This window comes from Nyctereutes procyonoides, unplaced genomic scaffold (genome assembly GCF_905146905.1).
Source record: "Nyctereutes procyonoides isolate TBG_1078 unplaced genomic scaffold, NYPRO_anot_genome, whole genome shotgun sequence".
NCBI classification, from domain to species: domain Eukaryota; kingdom Metazoa; phylum Chordata; class Mammalia; order Carnivora; family Canidae; genus Nyctereutes; species Nyctereutes procyonoides.
Window position 1 is genome coordinate 5,774,960 of NW_026575026.1, and position 20,331 is coordinate 5,795,290.

Below are 20,331 nucleotides of genomic sequence, written 5' to 3' on the forward strand. Positions count from 1 at the left end.
GCCTCCCTTGCAGCTAAGCAAAGGCATATGACCTGATCCTTAGCAGAGAATTCTGATAAGTATTCTGAGTGTGGGTTCTGGGAAAACTTCTTAATAAAAGGAGACCCAAGGGAGGAAAGCCCATTTCTCTTTTTCAGTGGCATAGTCAAGTCTGCATATGATGCAGGAAACTGCTTTTTCTGTCTTGTAATTAAGAAGAAAAACATAATTGTGTTGAAGGAGGTGGAGAAAAGAGTAGACCACTTTAGAATTCTCCTCCTGTTTGATATCTCAGAGGATAATAAGATTCTCAATATTTCTGCCACTTTAAATTATATATCCTGTTACTTGAAGCAATAAGATACTGAACTTCTTGAATAAACTTTTGAGTATATACTAATAATTCTGTGGTCAGAGCAAGTTGTGTAATTTTTCATCCATCCAAACATAACACAGAGGGCATACTCCTTGATAAAAAGATTCTTGTCCCCACAAATTTCTACTAACTGAATTTCACTGAATACCAAGCACACATCCACTCCCTGATAAATCGTGAGGTTTAAGGTTATTAACAGTAGCGAGCTTGCCTCTTCTGATAACTTGTTTTTGTGAATATTGTTCCCACTTGGGTCCATTATTGTCAGTGAGAAGATTCCGAGAGTTCAATTAAGTAATGAGCCACTAGAACAGAAAATATGGGGTTCTTTGTGGCTTGTTTTAAATCTGTCAGTTCCTATGGTATTTGCATTTATTTCTGGAGGGATTTTGTCTCTTGTTACTCACATTTTAATATCTCTGGGGGATGGATTTTCATGCAAGGCTCAAAGCACTGAAACACTATAATGACAGCTTTACCAGTAAAAAGTAAAAGTAGTTATATAGTCTTATTAAGAATTGAGATATCACAATTACCAGAAAAGAAATAAAAAATAGTTCTGTTAATGTTCTAATATTTTAATTTATAAACACAGAATTAAATAGAGTAGCAGCTCAGCCAGAGCATAGGTATTTTATCAGAAAAGAGTTTGGAACAAAAAATAGTCTATATTCTGAAAATTATAGCTCAATATTAGAAAGCTAGAAATCTAAAAATAATTTCTGGGAGGCAGAGTATCTTTCTTATTAAATGTTTCTATACGTCATGATCAGCAGTGATAATGATATCAGAATTTTGTCAGATTCCATCTAAGTGGCTTCCTCTCTCTTGAGTTCTGGGAGAATCACAATTCTAGGAACATATATTAAGAAGCTGACTAGTTCATGGGCCAGATAGACACATAAGCACACAGCTGTACAGTGACCTATGTGCATCTGTTGATGCATTTTGCAGACTAGAGAAAGAGAAAGCTATTCAGTATACCTAGAGAGAAACTGAGTCAGAAAAATCTTGCCAGAGGAAGTTATATTTGAGTTGGGTTTTAAAAGAAAAATTGTTTTAACAGGCAGCCAGTATGAAAGAAATGGAATTCAGGGATATTCCTTTTCTCCCACAGATTTTTAGGGAACATAATAGACCAAAGGTGCAAAGGCATGAACTGCTGGTCTTTGGCTATGGCCAGGAGTGAAGTACACTTGGTGAGGCCCAGGGCTTGCAAGAAGTGAGAAGCCCATCTTGAGGGTCTACCATGAGTTTCAAAAGAGGTTCATATGACTGGTGATGAGCAGACCTGAGGGACCTTTGCTACAGGACCGTCATCCCGACGGCAGCATGAAGTCCACAAGCAGTGAGACCAGTTAGGAGGCTGTGGCAGGGTCAGTCAGGAGGGATGTGGTTTGTGGCTGTATGAAGGGAGTGCGCTAACCAGCGAAGCCCAGAATCCCCCTTGAAACTTCACGGTCAATATTAATGAATGTTACATATGCAAAGACATGGAGATAATGAAAAATAACCCACGGCAGGCAGCATGCGGATGAGCAGTTAGAGGTTTGATAAGAACTTCTCACCGAACTCTCTCTCCTTCTCTGCTCTCCTCTACCTGCTTGTTCTCTGAGATTTTATTCCACTTTCTTCCATCCAGTCTCTCAGCTCCTCTAATGACCTGTGTTTCTTCCATTCCCATTTCCCTCTCCTCCAGCTGGGAACTAATGATGAATAAAACAACAGCAGCAAAAATAACAAACATTTTAAGAGCCATTAGACCAGGATGACTGTGTTTACTACGCACAGCACATGTTGTACGTAGGTGCCCAGGAGAGCTATAGAGAGTAAATAGGACACAGTCACTGCCTGGAAGAATTAACAAGGCAAAGAATATTTTTAAAAATAACATCTAAGTTATCTTTCATCTCAGGATTGAGATGAGTGTTTTCACTGTTAAGAAAGCCCACTGAAATGTCATGGACATGATGTCTGATTCATGTTTGATGACCTCAGATTATAGTCTTTGCAGATTCATTCATAGCTATTTTGGCAGGTTTCTGTTGATGAGGGCATGAGATTCACAGATTCATTGATCTTATAGCAGGAGAATTGGATAATCTCCCGTAAGGGTGGGAAGTTTTGTGTAGCTAATGATGGCAGTATCCAAAAAAGCATAAAAGAACAAACAATGTAATAATAGAGAGGTACTCACAATACCCTTGGGAGGCCGGGAACGGCAAGTATTGTATTGTGTCTGTTTCTGTAGATGACCTATGAAGACTAATGTGAATGAAGAGAAAAAGAAAAAGGTGGGCATTCAAGCTATAAGGGAATACAGTTTTGAGTAAGGTAATAAGTTTTAATTATGTTTAGAAATGTTTATTCCAAGCAGGTGTATATAGACTGTGAGAGGAAATGAATTATCATATTATCACAATATATTTTTTATTTTCAAACCTTACTCTAATCAGTAACTTGGCCTATTTTCCATTCTTGTGACACCTCATTGCACATGTACGTATTCTGTTCCTTTGATACTAAATGCTGTGAAAAGCTAAAATTCTGAAAAGCTGAGCAAAGGATTGTGCCACCCACAATGGGGTCTCTAGGAGGACAGTTTCTTCTTGACATCAATATAACGTACATGCGACAGCCTCTACCTACTATGAGCTACAAGGGACGGACTTTCGGCTGGAAAGATTCCTTTGACAGTGATTCCCTTTTAAGAAAGAATGATTGTGTGTGAAATATCAAAGTATCGTGCTTTGAAGGTGAACCGTGATCTTTTCTTTATAAGTGTGCTTCTCTCCATGGGTGGTGGAGTGACTAAGGTTAGACTCTAGTTAAATACTTCTATGTTGTTCTTTCGTCGTTTGTTTATTGGAGGATGGGGATGGGACCATGAAATTTATTTCCCTACTCTCTGACAGTAGTTCTCTGCCCAAACCTACAGTGTCCCTGTCTTGAGGAAATAAAGTCCTATTTTATGTTATATGGTGCAGTGTGAATCTACTACTTGTAATGTCCTTGACCCATAAAAATGAATTTATATTTTGGGAATGGCCAATTCAGAGGCAGTTTTGAAAAACATGAACAATGCTCTCAAATAGAATGTTTTTTTTTTATTTCTAGAAGAACATTCAGTCAATATTATAATATTCTGTTCATTTCACTCTTTGAACATGGAATTTTTATTTTATTATTATTAAATAATTCAGGAACAAATTCTGCAAAAGTTTTACAGTATATTTTTACCTGCCTTGTAAATAAGAGATAGATAATTCAGTGAAGATGCTAAATTACCATACAGACACAGGCCTAGGTCATAGCCTGTGCACATTACACTGGTCATAGGAACAGAAGGTTAACTTGGTTTTCTTATTTTAATCACCTCCTTCCCTCCCATCTTAAGTGTTTAGCTCCTGAATAAGGAATGTTCATGCAGTTTACTCACTTTGAGATGCAGAATTTCTCAATGGGGATGATGGGAACAGTAGTTTCATTCGGGCAAAGCAGTTCTTTTAAGTGTTTGGTATTCCTGACTCTGACACCCTGTTCTGGCTGCTATAGCAGGATACCATAGACTGGGGGGCTAAACAATAAACATGTATTTCTCCCACTTCTGGAGGCTGGGGGTTCCAGATCGAGGTGCCAGCATGGTGAGACTTTTGGTGAGGGCTCTGTTGCTGGCTTTCAGTCTGCTGCCTTCATTCTGTATCCTCACATGAGGAGGAGGGTGAGCTCCCGTCTCCATCTTCTTGGAAGGGCACTAATCCCCTCCTGAGGCCCCACCCTTAAGACCTTGGATCTAATTACCTTCAAGGGCTTCACCTCCAGATACCATCACACTGAGGACTTGAACATTTGAATCCTTGGGGACACATTCGCCCAGAGTGCTTGCTCCAATAACTAAATGCCAGTGGGAGACCCAGATTTTGTGACAAAAGAAAAAGACTTTCACACAATTTCCAATCCATCTAAGTGGAACCTTTCCCCTAATCTGTTTTCTTTCTCTCTCCCTCTTTCAACCTCTCTCCCTTCCTCCTTCCTTCTATTCTCACCTCCCTCTTTACCTTGTAAATTCCAAAGAATCATCACCCTCCAAAGATTCAGAGAAATGTAAACAACATTGCAGTGTGTGCAGTGCTAGACACTGTAATAATTCTTGTTAACTTTTTGCCTCCTTTAAGGAAATTTCAATAACCATTAGTGGTTTCAAGATGTTTTTTGACCTAGGAAAAGAATACCTTCCTCACTGAGTGTCCCATTTTATCATTCTGGCTTTTGTAAATGTAATTTAAGGTTCCTCTGTGCGACATCCTCTTTATTTTTAGCTCATGAAAGAAGTATGGTATAATTCTAATGTATCTTGCATGCCATGTATTTAATATTAATCTTCCCTGGTTCCTGAACGTTGATGTTTTCTCCAGATTATTTTGCTTAAAGTTTACGGAGCCTGATCTCATTTTTTTCATAGAAATATTTCCCTATATATTTATCAATCTGAAAAATTTTCCTGGAATGTCAGGGCTCTGCCTACTATGTTATAAGTGGTTGGTAAGTTAAATAGAGAATGGCTTGGCCATACACTGCACACTTAAAAATAATCAAAACTCAGAATTTATTAATAAGACATCCAAGTGTTTTAAAAGATAGATATGAATTGAGAGGTGCCCGGTTGGCTCAGTTGGTTGAGTGTCCAACCCTTGGTTTCAGCTCTGGCCATGATCTCAGGGCTCCCCTTTCCGCATCAAGTCTGCTTCTCCTCTCTCTCTGCTCCTCCCCACCCTCTGCCCCACTCTCACTTCCTCTCTCTCTCTCTCTCAAATGAATGGATGAATCTTAAAAAAAAAAAAAGTATATATAAGTTGCATGATTATATTGGCAAATAATGCCCACAAGGAAAATGAATAGTTTACACACATAACCTGGGCCATAGATGAGGGTGAGTCACATTTAACTGTCTTTGTTTTCTTTATGTAGCAGAATGTGTTGAACTGAAAGTATAGTAAGAATTGCGGCTCTAAACCTGCGTGTTGGCGATGATTGCATTGTCGTCTCCGTAGTCCTCAGTTTTCCTCACATCTACTTTTTGATACTTAAAAGACATTGCTTGAACATTTGGGATCCTTCTTGATTTGTAAGAGAAAAGCATACATGGTATGATAGCATTTCCCCACTCAGCCCTCAGCTGTCACCCCGCCAGACTCCCCACCCTGCGTGTGTGACCCTTGGACTCCTGCCTGGAAGGTCTCCTCTCCAGGAGACTGTCTCATTCACGGTGCTTCAGTGACCTTCTGTCCCTCCAATAGAGGAGAAACCCTAGGCCCTGGAACTCTGAATTCTTGTTTGAAACTAGAATAAATGAGTGCCTGGGGGACTCGTTGGTTATGCATCTGCCTTGGGCTCCGGTCATGCACTGGGGTTCTGGCATCGAACCCCACTTTGGGCTCCCTGCTTGGCATGGAGTCCACTTCTCCCTCTGCCTCTCCCTCCACTCATGCCCTCTCTTTCTCTCTCTCTTTCAAATAGATGAATAGAGTCTTAAAAGAAAAAAAAAAGAAACTGGAATACAAATTCCTTGAGGTCTTGGATCTCACTGTACTATGTCCAGTGTCTGGAGTGTTTCCTGATACACATTAGGTCTTCTGTAAATATTTGTTGGGTGACTTGACTGACCAAAGATCTTCATTCATTTATTCATTCATGCATTCATTCACCAGCTAACCAAACAAACTACAAATGTTTATCGAGCATATGTTTAGTTCCTACCACTGTGGAGTCATTAAAAAACACATGGCCCTATGTGCCAAGAGTTCGTGTTCTTTGGCCCATTAACTTGCTAACTGCAAAATACTCAGTATATTAGTTTTCTTTTACTAACTAACAAATTACCACAAATTTAACAGCTTAAAAGGTCTGGAGTCCAGTGGGCTCTAGTGGGCTCTCTTCTTAGTCTCACTAGGTAGAAACCAAAGTGGTGGTCAGTGGGGCTCGTATCCGTATGCTCTGAGAGAGCGTGCTCCCAGGCTTGTTCAGGTTGTTGGCTGAGGTCACCTTCATGTGGTTGTGGACTGGAGTCCTTGTCCCCTTCGTACTAGCCCACAGCCTGAAGGCTGCCTGCATTTCTTGGCACATCCTTCCTCCACAGCCAGCTCGAGTGCTTCAACTACCTGGTTTTCTTTTCTGCTCCCAGCCAGAGAAAACTCTCTGCTTTTCAGGGGCACGTGAGATTTGATTAAGCCTGTGTGAATCATCTCCCTTTTGTCATTTAAGTTACCATGATCATAGGGATGCTAACCTCCTCACTCAGAGATCCCACCCGCACTCAGGGGACAGCTGGTCCCATAGCGGGGCCATTGTTGGCATTCTGCCGTGGCACCCAGACCCTCCTATCCTTGAGAATCGGTGTGTGATGCAGGAGTTTCTCCATAACCCCCGTAGTCTAATCAACCCCAACCATGGTTTCCATTGGAAAGTAAATTAGTAGTCCAAAGGTTGACCCAGTCACAAGGATAAATTTGAATGTCATCGCTTTCCAGGCCTTTCAGAGGCTCCTTTACTGACAAGTGTTTTGGGTTGTTTTTTAATGTGTAGCACTTACTATGTGTTCTCATGCTCTTCCTTTAATTCTTTTCTCTTGTTTTATTCTCCTGGTTTTTATGTTAGGAAATCAATTTGGCTACTTCAAAGCATTAGCCACAATGAGTATTTTCAAAGGTTTTCAGAACTGCTGTTTGTTAGGAAACAAGCTCAAACACAGATCAGTGATCAAAAAGAAGGAATGATGGCTGTGGCTGAGACTGTGTGGCATCTTGACACGTAAAAATACAAATAGTGTTCTCAGATACATTTCTTTTTCATGTTGCTCTCGTATCTTGTTTCCCTTAACAATAAGTCTTAGAAATCTTTCTGTTGATAAATTAGTTTGCTATCATGGCATAACAAATTACCACAAACTTAAAAGCATAACCAGCACACATGTGGTATCTCCTAGTTCTGGTAGGTCAGAAATTGGGCACGACATGACTAGATTCCCTCAGTTCCAGAATCTAGGTATCAGCAGGCTGCCTTTCTGTCTGGAGAGTCTGTGAAAGAGTCTGCTTCCGGGCACATTCAGTGTGTTGGCAGGATCCAGTTCCTTGTAGCTGCCTTCACACTAGACCGTCTCCATCTTCAAGCCTGCAGTGGCGTATCAGGTGCTTCTCATGCTGTGAATCTCTTCGACTTATTCTTTGCATTCTTCTTTCGATTTTAAAGGCTCATGTGGTTACACTGGGCCCATCTGGATAATCTGGGATGGTCTCTGTATTTTAAGACCAAAGTGATTAGTAACCCTGACTACAAAGTTCCTTTTGCCAAGTTAATGGCATGTTCATAGTCCTGGGGATGAGAGCATGGAGTCTTCTTAGGGTCCATCATTCTATCTACATCAAATGCATTACATTTGGGATCCCTGGGTGGCGCAGCGGTTTAGCGCCCGCCTTTGGCCCAGGGCGTGATCCTGGAGACCCGGGATCGAATCCCACGTCGGGCTCCCGGTACATGGAGCCTGCTTCTCCCTCTGCCTGTGTCTCTGCCTCTCTCTCTCTCTCTCTCTCTCTCTCTGTGACTATCGTAAAGAAAAAAAATGCATTACATTTTAGTGCATTTGGATCTTTTTCACTCTTTTAATTTTAATTAATTTAATAATATATTTCATACTATGGGTCCTATAATTCATTCAGGTTCTAGATAGTTGTGTAACTTTTTCCCAATTTTAAAAATTGTGAGTAATATTGTCATAAATATCCTTGTAGGCATATTTACACACAAGTAAAAATATTTCTTTAAGATATGTTCCACGAAGTGGCTTCTTTCATACCCAGAATATATTCATTTTACACAATTTACAGATGCTGATAAATTGCAAGGCTTTACCAGCCTACAATCCTGCCAGGAGTCTGCATTTGCTTTTTTACCAACATGTGCATCTAACCAGTCCTGGATAATATCAGTGTTTTGAGAGGAGGGGAAGGAAGTAATATAAGAGCAAAAAAATAATTCATTGCTTTGTTTTGCTTTTTCTAATTTTAATACTAAAGATGTCATGAATATTTCTTCGGTTTATGGGTCCTCTGTCAGTTGGTCATCATATTCTTTACCTTCTTCTATTCTGTGCTCTTTTTGCAATGATAATTTTATGTTTTTTTCTTAATGTGTAGGAGCTCTTTATATATTCAGATTTTAATCTTTACTGTATATATCTTTATAGTAATCTTTATCATGTAGACAGATGGACAAATAAAGTAAATGTTTTTTTTTCCTAGTTCTGCTTTGTTTATGCTGTCTTGTAATGTGAAAAAAAAAATTTAAGTTTTTATTTAAATTCCAGTTAGTTAGCATATAGTGTAATCCTAGTTCCAGGTGTAAAATATAGTGATTGAACACTTCCATATGACACTGGGTGCTCATCATGACAAGTGCCCTCAATCCTCATCACTTATTTTACCCGTCCCTCCACCCACCCTGCCTCAGGATTAGTTTGTTTGATTTGACAATTCTATACATTTTGCTATGCTTAGCATGATAAATATGCTTATCATCTGTCACCATTTAAACTTTAAACTTAAACTGCAGGATTATTGGCTCTATTCCCTCTGCTGTACTTTCATCCCTGTGTTTGGCTTATTTCATAACTGGAGCTTTGAATCTTTTAATCCCCTTCACACATTTCAGCTGTCCCTCCAGCCCCCTCTCCTCTCACAACCACCAGTTTGTTTTCTTTTTTTATGATTCTATTTCTGTTTGTTTTATTTTTTTAGATTCTACATATAAGTGAAATCATGTGGTCTTTGTCTTTTTCTCTCTGACTTATTTCACTTAGTAGAATACTCTCTACATCCATCCATTTTGTCACAAATGGCAAGATGCACACACACACACACACACACATCACATCACATCACATCTTCTTTATCCATCCATTTCTGAACGGACACTTAGGTTGCTTCCATATCTTGGTGTGAGCTTAGTGAGTTTTTGTGTATGCATTTATATTTTCAGTTCTTCTGGTGGTTTTCCTTTTATAACTTTATTTTATTTTTTAAAGATTTATTTATATATTTATTCATGATAGACATAGAGAGGCAGAGACACAGGTAGAGGGAGAAGCAGGCTCCACACTGGGAGTCCGATGTGGGACTCGATCCCAGGAATCTAGGATCATGCCCTGGGTCAAAGGCAGGCACCAAACCGCTGAGCCACCCAGGGATCCCCTCCTTTTATAACTTTAAACAACATCTTTCAACCTCTATGTTTCATTAAACTTCAGCAGTATATACTATTTTTTTCACTGAGAAAAATAGGAAATTAAATTCATCCACTTCTTCTGTTGACCTCTGCCTTCAAATTCTTTCTTGTCCTAGCTCTGTTTTACATTGGTAAGGTTTATGTCATTTATATTCTGCATCTTATTTGTTCATTTGGGTTCTACATTTAAATGGACTTAATGCCCATCACCAGCCCTTTACCGCCACATTTGTTTCTCTTTATTTCTCATGTGGCTGACTTTATTCGTTCAAATAGTTGGGATTTTGTTTGTATTCTTTGGGTCTTTTGCTTGTTTGTTTTTTCAGTTTGTGGAAAGACATGGCAGCAATATATAGCAATATATCCCCTCAGTGCTTTCATACTTGCAGGGAATACTGTAATATTTGCAGGACACTTGGTTCCAGCCTCAGCAATCTGTGTGTATTCTTCTGCACTGCATGGAAACCTGCCTTGCAAAAATCTGCACCAACTTTATATTCCCCTTCTTACAGATGGTCTGCTTTTTTCTGCCTACAGGTCTAAGAATCCCTTCTTTATCCTTGAAGGTCAATAACTTGAGCAGGTGCATGTCAGTTTCCACAGCTGTTTTCCTGTGAGGAAAGAAACAATAGCATTTCCCCTATCTTACAGTTATGCACTAACTAAAGTTCAGAGAAATTGGCTTTTGCAGTTTACACAGACTGGAACCAAGGTGGTTAGAACTCCCAGCCTAGGCTTGACGACATGGCCAGGCATCTGTACAAGTCTTCTTTATTGGCCTTTGGGACTCTGGGCCTTTCAAGTTTCAATCTGTATAGAAGTCCACTAATCTACACAGCCTTATGGGTTTTGGATAATTTTCTACACTTAATCTCTGTAACAAAGCAGATGGAACATTTGAGCTGTTTTAGTTCCTGTGACTCTCTGGCCCATTTCTTAGGGAACTTCTGAACCTTAACCTAAGGTTCTTCCCCTTCCTTCATTCACCTTTAATAAATTCTGCTGCTAAGTGCATATATTTGTTTTTACTTTTATTTTTTTCTTTTCTTGAGAGATACAAGTTCCGAATTTCAGCAGATCTGCTTCTTCCCTGCAATCCCATGCATTTTCTACCACTGGTGTGTAGCACTAGCCACCTTATATTTTGGTTAGTTGCACATGAGCCTGTCTCCTGAAAGAGGCATAGATTCCCTCTTGGCTAGGAAAATGGCATTTTATTCCTCTGTGGGTGGCCTAGCAGCGGGTTGCACTCCCTGCTGGGGAAGAGGGCCTCTTCACCCCGCTCACTCCCCCGTACATATGACACATGTCCAATCCCCGTATGCCCCGTTGGGTGTGCTTTGCACATAATGAATCACAGTATTTCTATGGCTTCTTTGTGACGGTGAATCCAAGTGTTTGCAATTTGCGCGGGTATTGGTGATTTGGGTGGTGGCCATGGGATTGGGAGGGCTAGGGAGGGGGTTAGAAACTGGCCTGTTAGGGATCAGGTCTCCCCCCCGGGAGTTCTAAATGGCATTGGAAAAAGCTTCCCTAAGACGTTGTATAGTGGTCAATAAACTGTTAAGATCAACAATAAAAACTATCAAACATCACAACCATATAACATACAAAAATCATATTACATTCAAAAGGTGCTAACGCTAAGTCCCAGGGATTTATTGCCATGGTAGGAGTGCTTTTTCTTGGAATGTGGTAGGGATTTTAAGGGTGTTCAGAGTTAGATAATAATGGAGGAATGGTGTGGGACGGGAGGGAGCTTGTGTTGGGTGGGGGTTTTTCGTGGTTTGTTTGTGGGTATGTGGGTGTAGAGCACTCGGTTTTGGTATAGCATAATCTCTTCCCCTAATTTCATAGAACTTAACGTGCTGATAGATACAGGGAAAAATCTATGTTGAAAAACAAAATTTCTCATGCATATCCTTTGCATTCTAGTCTTGGTTTCTACTCCTCACACTTTAAATGTGAAACACTTATATTTTTTATGAATAATATGTTGAACTATGTGTCATAGGTTCTCAGTATGTGATTTATTCTTTGAAATATTCCTTTGAATGTTAGAACTCATCTAAAACATATGTAACTTTTAAATTATCTTCCTGACTTTTGCCTGTGAAATTACTGTTAGAGAAACTTAGCCGCACTCAGGGTTTAATGGCTCTGGATCCTTCAGAATTCCAGAAATGCTGCTTTATTTTAAGTTGAATATCATTGTGAAAGAGCCTTATGACATACCATTTCACAATGTTCATACCTTCTGTTTACCCATATAGTAGGCCACTTGGTAAAGAGGCTAAATACTTATGCTAGATTTTGCTAGAAAACTGAAAGAAGAATCTTGAAAGGAATATGTAATTGGAACACATGGGGGCTGCTTCAATAATGGTGACACCAGCCATCACTACCATGTGTTATAAAGTACTTACTGTGAACCAAGCTCTAGCTTAAAGCTTTATGTACATCATTTCACTTAATCTTCATACCTATAAGGCTGTCTCATATTAATTTCACAGATGAAGAAACCGAGACTCCAAGATTAGGTAGCTTTTCCAAGATCATACAGCTGGCTCATGGCGGAATCAGGACTAGAACACAAAATCAAAGATGACTTCAGAGTTCATGCTCTTAAGTACTTTGCTGTCTACTTCCCTCTACAGTAACTGCTATAGACAGTGCTGGACCCAAAGCCAGAAACACAGAGGAGCACACGGGGGCCTTAGCATGGCAAGAATTCAGGGGCCAGCAGTGAAACGAGACAAGTGAGGTACATCCATTTTAAAGATCACATAGCAGGAAAATTCACATTTTTTAAAAAGACACAGGTGCTTTGCAGCAGGTGTGCCTCTTTATGTTTGCCTCTGCTTTTTTACTCTTGGATTCAGTTCTCGAAAACTACATATTTGACATAACAAGAATCACTTCACATGCTATAATTAAAAAATTAAATCTGTCTCAAATAAATTAAGAATATGTGCATGCATATTCCATTCTTTTTTAGGACAAGTGTAGGTGGGAATAATAATAGCTCCACAGATGTAAGTCTTCCAGGTGCAGTCAGCTCTGTAACTTTATCGATGTCCAAGATGATGGTAACATTAAAAGTTAAACATCCTCTATGTGAGTCAATAGTAAGAAATTGGGTAGAAGACTTCTTGTTTAATTCTTTGCAGCCAAATTCAACTTCCGTTTATTGCATCTCTTTACAAGTAGTTGTCCTTTTATGCCAGCTTTTTAAGGGTCACAAAGAGAGTGTAGTACTCATGGGCAAATTAGTCATACTGGTCTTACCTGGCATACATGGTCCAGAGCCTGCTGATGCCCAAATTGACTCTTAAATAGCAGCTTCCACTGCTTTCAAGTATTGTGAAAAGCTTTGGAGGTAGGATATACTGTCTCCATAATCCACTGTTCCCCAGCCCAGTGAGTAGGAGTACAGACTCCAGGCCAGACTCTGCATTCAAATCCCAGAACTGCTACTAACTGTATGAACTTTAGCATGTTATTTGACTTGGCTGTTCTTGATGTGTAAAATGGAGATAATGAAATTATATATACTGATATTATACAGAGGATTAATATACATGTAAGATATAACAGAATTGATATATTTGGTAAATCACTTAGAACAGTGCCTGTCACATAGTAAGTTCTACAGAAAAGTTATTAAGTAAAAGTATTTAAATTTAAATGGAGTTTTGCCCACTTCACTCTCATGTTCTCTGCCCCTCCTTTAGTGATATTTGAGTTTGAGATTCCTATTCTAAATAATCTCTTAAAGTCTGGACTGACTCTAGGATTCTTAGAATAATCCTTCAGAGAGGGCTTTAAAAGAATTTGCCTGTAAAACACCTTAATTTTCTAAATTTACTGTAATCTGACACCTTCTTTAATAAAACTTAATATTCTAATAGGCACTTGATGTTTTTTAAAGTAAAGATGAGTTGAGGCACTTCAGGCTTAGTAGTAATTTCAACATATGTCAATCTCAGAGGTTTGATAAAATTGTACTTTCTTTTCTTTAAATGAAATGTTACAGAACACGATAGATCTTTTGACCACTTTTATCAATGAAGATCAAGAGATTTTGTAATTGTCATAAAGCATAGAGATTCTCTGAACGATCACCATATACAGGTGAAGTTGATTTATGATTTTCTGAAGCACCACTGAAATACTTTAATTACTAAATGGACTGTTGTAGTATCTGAAATGAGTAAAACCTTCAGTGTAATTCCTCATATCAACTCTTTAAGCAGTTTTAAAGCTGCTTTAATGATATACTTGTATAATAATTATACCTTTCATATATTTAGTATTTTTTCCTGTTTTGGTAAATGTTCATTTTTTATCAATAAATCTTTAAGGTTTATGAATCACAAATTATGTAAACATTGTATAAAGAGTAGAATACAATAAATAAATACTTCATCTCTACTTGAAAGGAAATATGGCCTTTAATGGTTAAAACATTGATTCATCTATTTTATAGATTTAAGAATTTTTGAAAGCATTATCTCTAAGCCAAGCACTGTTGTCTCTCTTTAACTTACTTACATGATTTTTATCCTTTACTTCTCTATATAAAGAGACTTTGACTGCACTTCACATCTGGCACTTCTCTCAGGCACTCTCATTGCCTCACAAAGAAGAAATTCTTTCTAACCAAAGAGCAAGCTGAAAACTTAGAAACATAAATGAATACTATATACATTTTTAAAAAGATTCTATGTATTTATTCATGAAAGACAGAGAGGCAGAGACACAGGCAAAGGTTGAAGCGCAGGCTCCCTGCAAGGAGCCCAATGTGGGACTCGATCCCGGGACCCTGGGACCACAGCCTGAGCCAAAGGCAGATCTTCAACCGCTGAGCCACCCAGGTGCCCAATACTGTAGAAATTTTGATCAACATTGAACTAAGTGCAGAGTTTCCCACATTTGTCATTTTTTATTTCCTTAACAGCTTTAACGGCATTAACTGGTACACTAATAGCAGTAATAGGTTCAAAATGGTCTTAAATACTGAGGATAATCCCAATTTTAGGTATCAAGTAGAATACTACTTAGAAAACACTTAAAATGTCTGGAGTAATGGTAGTAATTTCTGCTTCTGGGCAAGATGAAGTAAAAGGGACTAATTTACACTCTTTCTGGAACAAAAAACCCAAAAACTATGCAACGTGGTTTTCAGACATTCAACATCAGTCAGCCCAACACAGGGATCCTTGAAAAAGGGAGCACAAATACTGTGAGCCCTACAATTGCCTAAAGAGAGTTTCCAGGCTGCCATCGAAAGAGGAGAAAGCAAAAGGGGCCCCACGGTCTCCCTAGGTTGAGACAGAACAGCATCCAGGAGGCCCAGGAGACCAGGGTTCACAGAGCAGAGTGCCTGAGATGAGAGACCTGCTCTGGGAGAAATCTCTGAAAAGCTGTGGCTACCTGTCCCTCCAGATCTCCCGGTGAGTACTGATCAACATATGCCTGTGAGGTAACCACCAGAGGCCAGGGGAAGAACCACGGCTTAGCAGGACTAATGCTTGCCGTTCACATAGGAACGGGAGGAGTTTGTGTTGCCAATAGACAGAGTAGACAGTTTGAACAAAGTTTGAAAGCAAGCCTCAAAAGGATCAACCTAGTTACAGGAAGTTTAACTTAGCTGCATCTGGACTAGAACTAAAGAAGATCACAACTACATCTGTATTTGTCTGGCTCCCAACAAGATAAAATCACAGTGTCTTACCCACTTGAAATTATGAGAAATGTATACAGTAAGCACAACCAGAGTGAGACTGGGTGAAAGCAGGGGGAAAAAATGAATCAAAAGAAATAGCCTTAGAAGGACACAAATGAAATAAATAGTATATAGAGACCTTAAAACAGTTGCTATTACTGTATTCCATATTCAAGAAGGTAGAGGAAAGACTGAGGATGTAAAATATATATGTCAAAACTATTTAAAAAACTGAAATCAGGGCAGCCCGGGTGGCTCAGCGGTTTAGCGCTGCCTTCGGCCCGGGGCCTGGTCCTGGGGACCCAGGATCAAGTCCCGCGTCGAGCTCCCTGCGGGGAGCCTGCTTCTCCCTCTGCCTGTGTCTCTGCTGTGCTCTCTATCTCTCTCTGTGTCTCTCATTAATAAGTAAATTAAAAAAATCTTTAAAAAAAACTGAAATCAGACATCTGGAGATGGAAACTACAGTATCTGAGATAAAGTCTACTGGATGGAATGAACAGCAGATTAGATATTTCAGAATATAAAAGAAGGTGAACTTGAAGACATAGCATTAAAAACTATCCAGAGTGGGGACACCTGGGTGGCCTGGCAGTTGAGCGTCTGCCTTTGGCTCAGGGCGTGATCCCCTGGGGTCCTGGGATCAAGTTCTGCGTCGGGCTCCCTTATGGAGCCTGCTTCTCCCTCTGCCTGTGTCTCTGCCTCTTTCTGTGTGTCTCTTATGAATAAATAAATAAAATCTTAAAAAATGAACAAAAAAATACAAACAAAAACTATCCGGAGTGGAACAGAGAGAAAAAAGGCTAAAAACAAAATGAACAGAACATCAGTGAGCTTGGGAACAACTTCAAGTACACACACACATACACACATTATGTATATAACTACACATACATAAATTGAAGTTGTTGAAGAACAATGGGAGATAGAATTATATCGGAAGAAATACTATTCAAATTATTCCAAATTTAGTGAAAGTTATAGACGTACATGCAAGAATCTTAACAAATCTCCAGCACAAGGAAGACAAAAATATGATATGAAGGCGCAGCATATTCAATTTCCTTAGAACTAAAATAAAATATCATAAAAGCATCTAGCGAAAAGATACATTGCATCAGTCTCGGGACAGTAGAGGCCGTGTAGCGTCACTGTTACTTTGAGGAGAGAACAGTCGGTAGCGGGGTGCAAAAATGCAGAGCAATAAAACCTTTATCTTGGAGAAGCAAAACCATACTCCAAGGAAGCATCATCAGCATCACCACCAGCAGCACCACCAGCAGCAACAGCAGCAGCCACCGCCGCCACCAATACCTGCAAATGGGCAACAAGCCAGCAGCCAAAATGGAGGCTTGACTATTGACCTGAAGAATTTTAGGAAACCAGGAGAGAAGACCTTCACCCAATGTAGCCGGCTCTTTGTGGGCAATCTTCCTCCTGATATCACTGAAGAGGAGATGAGGAAACTATTTGAGAAATACGGGAAAGCAGGCGAAGTCTTCATTCATAAGGATAAGGGCTTTGGCTTTATCCACTTGGAAACACGAACCTTAGCGGAGATTGCCAAAGTAGAATTGGACAACATGCCACTTCGTGGAAAGCAGCTGCGTGTGCGTTTTGCCTGCCATAGTGCATCCCTTACAGTCCGAAACCTTCCTCAGTATGTTTCCAATGAACTGCTGGAGGAAGCCTTTCCGTGTTTGGCCAGGTGGAGAGGGCTGTAGTCATCGTGGATGATCGAGGAAGGCCCTCAGGAAAAGGCATTGTTGAATTCTCAGGGAAGCCAGCTGCTTGGAAAGCTCTGGACAGGTGCAGTGAAGGCTCTTTCCTGCTAACCACATTTCCTCGGCCTGTGACTGTGGAGCCCATGGACCAGTTGGATGATGAAGAGGGACTTCCAGAGAAACTGGTTATAAAGAATCCGCAATTTCACAAGGAGCAAGAGCAGCCACCCAGATTTGCACAGCCTGGCTCCTCTGAGTATGAGGATGCCATGCGCTGGAAGGCACTGATTGAGATGGAGATGCAGCAGCAGGACCAAGTGGACCGCAACATCAAGGAAGCTCGTGAGAAGCTGGAGATGGAGATGGAGGCTGCTCGCCACGAGCACCAGGTCATGCTAATGAGACAGGATTTGATGAGGCGTCAAGAAGAACTTAGGAGGATGGAAGAGCTGCATAACCAAGAAGTGCAAAAACGAAAGCAACTGGAGCTCAGGCAAGAGGAGGAGCGCAGGCACCGAGAGGAAGAGATGCGGCGGCAACAGGAAGAAATGATGCGGCGACAGCAGGAAGGATTCAAGGGAACATTCCCTGATGCGAGAGAACAGGAGATACGGATGGGGCAGATGGCTATGGGAGGTGCTATGGGCATAAACAGTAGAGGTGCCATGCCCCCTGCTCCAGTGCCAGCTGGTACCCCAGCTCCTCCAGGACCTGCCACTATGATGCCAGATGGAACCTTGGGATTGACCCCACCAGCAACTGAACGCTTTGGCCAGGCTGCTACAATGGAAGGAATTGGGGCAATTGGTGGAACCCCTCCTGCATTCAACCGTGCAGCTCCTGGAGCTGAATTTGCTCCAAACAAACGTCGCCGATACTAATAAAAATGTCAATGTTTAGTTTCCCAAAAACCCTTAAAAGCAGGACCCTTTTTGGACTAGCCAGAATTCTGCCCTGGAAAAGTGTTAGGGATTCTTCCCAATAGTTAGGTCTTCCTTGCCTGTACTACTTTGAGGGAGTTTACTGGAGGCTGAAGGCAAGGGAGGGGCAATATTTAACAAATCAGTTCTGTGTGGTATATCGTTTAATTGATTCTGTGTGGTGAATTCCTGAAGTCTCATGTGATTGTTGAGGGTCTTGGGGGGGTGTGGAACCATGGCAAAATGGATCCAGTTAGAGCCCCCATTAATCTTGATCATGCCATTCTTGTCCATCCTGTTCTTTTTGCTTTCTCATTCTTATATCCTCCAACCCCATAGACACTGCCACATATACCACAAAAACAAATATCCCCCATGACCTTAGCCCCATTCCATTCACTCACAGGTGGGAATTCAGGCAAATGTCCACAGAGGTCACAGACAACATACATGATTCTGTTATATCCAGTATGTTACCCTTTCATGTCCTAAGGAAGACCTTTCTCTTAGAGATTTTCATTTTAGTGTATCTTTAAAAAATCTTGTGTTAAGTTGCCTCCATCTTTTTTCTGGGTAAGAACAACCCAGGAATGGCCCTTTTATATCTATGATGCTGTTCACAGCTTTTGATAGGCTTAGTACAATCTTGGGAACAGGGTTGCTGTATGCTGAAGGTCAGACAGTAGCTCTTAGCCTTGCCTATCTTAGGTAGTTATGTTGTGCGTTTTTTTTATTGGTGTACCATGTTTGATTTGTCCCTGATAACCTTTGGAGTTTTTCTGAGAAATGGAGCAGTAATGCAGCATCAACTTATTAAAATACGTTTTAAGCCTTTTTTTTAAAAAAATACATTACATCAGAAGAACAAAGACAAGGATGATATTAAATTTTCATCAGAAATAATGCAAGTAAAAGACATGAAAGTATTACAATAAAAAGCAACCTGTTATTCTAAACTTGGTGAAAATAAACTTTCAAAAGGGAAGGCAAAATCAGGACCTTCTTAGACATATGCAACCTAATCAAATCCATCACTTGCATACCTGCAATACTCGAGTCAATTTGGTTACGGTTCTATAAAATAGAACCGATCAGTGTACATTGTGTTCTCTTTGTAGCCCGCGAGCCAAGGGCGGCTGTTGCTACTGCCTTCAACAAAGAGCACGATGAGTTGAGTTCACTGTTTCTTGAACACAGGGCCACACACTTGTGAACCGGGATGGACACGGGACATTTATTCTAATCCAGAGCTATTAGGAGCTATTTTCTGTCTCAATTTAGGAGTTCACCATTTTATTTATCTAACAAACATCTCTAAGTGCCAATATGTGCTCGACCTATTCCTTGGGATTTTTTGTCTATTTATTGATGCCTGTCATAGAGCCTCATTCAACCCATGATTCTGATTATTCATTAATTGCCTGCTGCTTTCACACATTTTTTTTCACATTTATCAAAAACACACCAGACCCTTTGCCTAGAGTCTGCAATACAAAGACGAATAAAATAATTCCTGTTTTCAAGGAATTTATCTATTACAATAGATACAGTACAATTTATCTTGTACTGTGATAGACAAGTACACAATTAACTAAATATTCTATCAGAGTATTACAGGGATATGAAGAAAATGCTACTGGGAAGAGCAGAGAAAATGATATTTATTTTGCTAGTAGAACTAGAGGAACATTTCACAGAAGAAGTGGTATATAATCTGGGTAATGACATGTTCCAGGTCCTGTCGCTGTGTTAACAAATGATCCCCAAACCCACCAGCTTGAAACATCCACTGTATTGTGCTCACTCAACGTATTCTCTGCATCAAGACTTCAGACAGGGCACAGTGGGAGTGATGATTACCTCTGCCCCGTGATGTCTGGAGTTTGGGCTGGGAACACTCAAGGGTTTAGTGGTTTGATGGTTGGAAACAGGACTCATTTAGAGGTGTCTTCACACGCATGTCTGACAGTGAAATGTCTGCCACGCAGGACTTCAGCAGGGACTGTCAGCGGGAGCAACCATATGTGACTTGTCCATGTTGCCCAATATTCTTAAAGCACTTGGGACAGTTGCAACTTTTTATGTGGCAGCTTAGGCATCCAAAAATGAGTATTTAGCACACAAGGTAGAAGCTGCATTGGCTTTTATGTTCTAACCTCAGAAGTTACACATTGTCAGTTCCCTACGTTCTGTTGGTTCTGGCAAGTCCCAGACCAAATTCAGGAGGAGGAGGCTCCACCTCTAGATGAGAAGTGGCATGATGCTGGAAGAGCATTGGATGTGTGATATTGTTGTGTTTTGTTTGAGATTTTATTTATTTATTCATGAGAG

The 20,331-nt window shown here is 40.2% G+C and overlaps 1 protein-coding gene and 1 pseudogene across 1 annotated transcript in view; both read left to right on the forward strand.

The window, feature by feature from the left end:
- CAMK4 (calcium/calmodulin dependent protein kinase IV) overlaps positions 1–20,331 on the forward strand; it is a 198,260-nt gene that overhangs the window by 147,080 nt on the left and 30,849 nt on the right. The gene's annotated exons all lie outside the window — the stretch shown is intronic.
- Positions 16,550–17,989, forward strand: LOC129503275 (non-POU domain-containing octamer-binding protein-like; annotated as a pseudogene).